Source organism: Orycteropus afer, unplaced genomic scaffold, assembly GCF_000298275.1.
Source record: "Orycteropus afer afer isolate SDZICR_OR568_19922 unplaced genomic scaffold, OryAfe1.0 scaffold00014, whole genome shotgun sequence".
Lineage (NCBI taxonomy): Eukaryota > Metazoa > Chordata > Mammalia > Tubulidentata > Orycteropodidae > Orycteropus > Orycteropus afer.
Genome location: NW_006921601.1, coordinates 19,559,263 through 19,562,959, shown reverse-complemented (window position 1 = coordinate 19,562,959; position 3,697 = coordinate 19,559,263).

Sequence of the window (3,697 nt, the reverse complement as noted above, 5' to 3'; positions counted from 1 at the left end):
ACATGGAGGAAGAGGAGGCAATAGAATTATCTGAGAAGGAATTTAGAAGATACGTTTATAGAGCTTTACAAGAGCCTAAGGAAACCCCAAACAGAAACAAGGAGAACACAGACAATTCCCTGGAAGAACTCAGAAAAATCATTCAAGAACAAAATAATAAGATCAATACACAATAAGAACTCATACAAAAAAAACCCAGCAGTTAGAAATCTAGAAGATGAATACCAAAATTACAGAATTACACAACACAGTAGAAGCACAAAAGAGTAGGTTAGAACTGGTTGAAGAATGCATATCCCAGCTAGAAGACAAATTCCTGGACACCAGCCTGTATGAAGAAATATCAGAACAGAGATTTAAGAGAAATGAAGAGAAACTAAGAATTATATGGGATGACATGAAAAGAAATCACATAAGACTCATTGGAATTCCAGAACAAGAAGAGGTGGAAAAAAACACCAAGAAATATGTGGAAGACCTGCTAGCAGAAAACTTCCCCCATATCATGAAAGAAGAAAATTTGTCCAAGAAGCTCATAGAATCCCACACAAGATAGATCCCAAGAGAAAAACACCAAGGCATATTATAATCAAACTCTCTAAAACCAAAGACAAAGAAAAATTTTGAGAGCTGCCCAGGACAAAAGAAATATTACTTATAATAATCAGTTAGGCTGAGCTCTGATTACTCAGCAGAAACCATGCAGGCAAGAAGGCAATGGGGTGGCATATATAAAATACTGAAAGAAGAGAACTTCCAACCAAGAATCCTATATCCAGCCAAATTATCCTTAAAATATGAGGGCGAAATCAAAGCATTCTCAGACAGAAAGAAATTAAGGGATTTTGTAAAAATCAGACCAACCCTACAAGAAATGCTTATGGAAGTTCTTCCAGTAGAGAACCCACAACTGAAATCTACAAAATCAGGATACTTGGTATCAACACTAAAACTAAATCAGAAATAGAAACTCAAAATAAGACCAAAATAGAGTACAATGTTTTGTACTCTTAAAAACCAAGGAAGTCAATCAGCACGCAACAGCAACTAACATATCAGAGGCAATAAAACTTCTAAGTACAAACTTCCAAATGGAGAGGAAAATAGGACAATGTCTTCACAGTACACACTGTTCTAAAAATGTAGAGACAAGAATATACTTCAAGGTAACCACAGAGAAAAGTAACCAATCCCCCTAAGCAAATTCAGAAGGAAGGAAAACATATGTGTTTAATAAGCACAAAACCAACAATAAAGAAGAAAAGGGAGAAAGCATTAGCCAAGAAACTGAACTCAGCACAGAAAAGTATGTGGACCAAGAAACACCAAAAACATGACAAAAAAAAAAAAAAAAAAAAAAATAGAATGACAGCAATCAATTCATACCTATCACTAATTACACTCAATGTGGATGGACTCAATGCACCTATCAAGAGAAACAGAGTGGCAGACTGGATAAGAAAAGAAGACCCATCGATATGCTGCCTATAAGAGATCCACCTTAGACACAAAGATAAAAACAAATTAAGAGTTAATGGATGGAAAATAAATATACCAAGCCAATGGAAACCAAAAAAAAGCAGGAGTGGCAATATAAATTTCTGACAAAATAGACTTTAAGGTGAAAAACATCATAAGAGATAAAGAAGGACATTATATGATGCTGAAAGGGTCAAGTAACAAAGAAGAGGTTACAACGATGAATATTTATGCAACTAATGAAAATTCTCCAAAATATGTGAAGCAAATATGAACTGAATTAAAAGGGATAATAGACAACTCTACAATAGTAGTAGGAGACTTTAACACACCATTTTCAAAGAGGGACAGGTCAACTAGAAAAAAACTCAACAAAGATACAGAAGAACTCAACAATACAATCAACCAACTCAACTTCATAGACATACACAGAGCATTTCACCCAACAAAAGCACATTTCACATTCTTCTCCAGTGCACATGGATCCTTCTCCAGAATAGACCATATGTTAGAACATAAAACAAGCCTCAACAAATTCAAAAGCACTGAAATACTACAAAGCATCTTCTCAGACTACAATGCCATAAAATTAGAAAGTAATAATAGGAAGAGCAAGGAAAAAGCATCAAACATGTGGAAGCTGAACAACCCACTGCTCAAAAACTACTGGGTAATAGAACAGATAAAAACTGAAATAAAAAATTCCTAGAAACAAATGAGAATGAAGATATATCATACCAAAACCTATGGGACACAGCGAAAGCAGTACTCAGAGGACAGTTTATAGCAATAAATGCATACATCAAAAAAGAGCAAAGAAACAAAATCAACACTCTAACTCATCAACTCCAACAACTAGAAATAGACCAACAAAAGAATCCTACAGTATCTAGAAGCAAGGAAATAATTAAGATCAGAGCAGAAATGAATGAAACAGAAAACAAACAACAACAAAAAGAGAAAATCAACAAAACAAAAAGCTGGTTCTTCAAAAAGATTAATAAAATTGATAAACCATTGGAAGACATAACAAAAGAAAAGAAAGAGAAGATCCAAATCACAAGAATTGTAAACGAAAATGGTGTCATCACAACCGAACCTACTAAAATAAAAAAGATACTGACAGAATATTATGAAAAACTACTCCAATAGATTTGAGAACCTACAAGAGATGGACAAGTTTCTCAAATCACAAAACCTACCTAAACTATCCCACTCAGAGACAGAAAATTTGAACAGACTTATAAGAAAAGAAGATTGAACAGGTCACCAAAAAAAACTTCCCACAAAGAAAAGCTTTGGCCCTGATGGCTTCACTTGAGAATTCTATCAAATATTCAGAGATGTGTTGACACCTATGCTACTCAAGCTATTCCAGAACATAGAAAAAGATGGAGTACTCCCAAATTCATTTTATGAAGCAAGTGTAACACTATACCAAAACCAGGGAAAGACACCACTAGAAAGGAAAACTACAGACCAATATCCCTCATGAACATACATGCAAAAATCTTTAACAAAATCTTGGCCAACAGAATCCAACAACATATCAAAAAATTAATACACCTGGACCAAGTGGAATTCAAACCAGGTTTACAAGGGTGGTTCAACATCAGAAAATCAATCAATGTAATCCACCACATAAACAAAACAAAAGAACCATATGATTATATCAGTCAATGCAGAAAAGGCATTTGATAAAATCCAACATCCATTCCTGTTCAGAACTCTCAACAAAATAGGGATAAAAGGGAAATTCCTCAACATCATAAAGGGTATATATGCAAAGCCAACAACCAATGTCATTATTAATGGAGAAAGACTCAAGGTATTTCCCTTATGAACGGAAACCAGACAGGGATGCCCTCTATCACTATTTCTATTTAATATTGTATCGGAAGTCCTGGCCAGGGCAATAAGGCAAGAAAGAGAAATAAAAGGCATACAAATTCGCAAAGAGGAACTAAAACTCTCTATTTGTGGATGATATGATCCTGTACATAGAAAACCCAAGGGACTCAATAATAATAATAAAAAAAAAACTACTGGAACTAAGTGTCAGGATACAAGGTCAACATACAAAAATCAATTGGTTTCTTCTACACCAACAAAGAGTCCTCTGATAAAGAAATAAGAGAAACAATACCATTTACTGTAGCTACGAAAAAGATAAAATATCTAAGAATAAACCTCACCAGAGACACAAAAGACCTATACA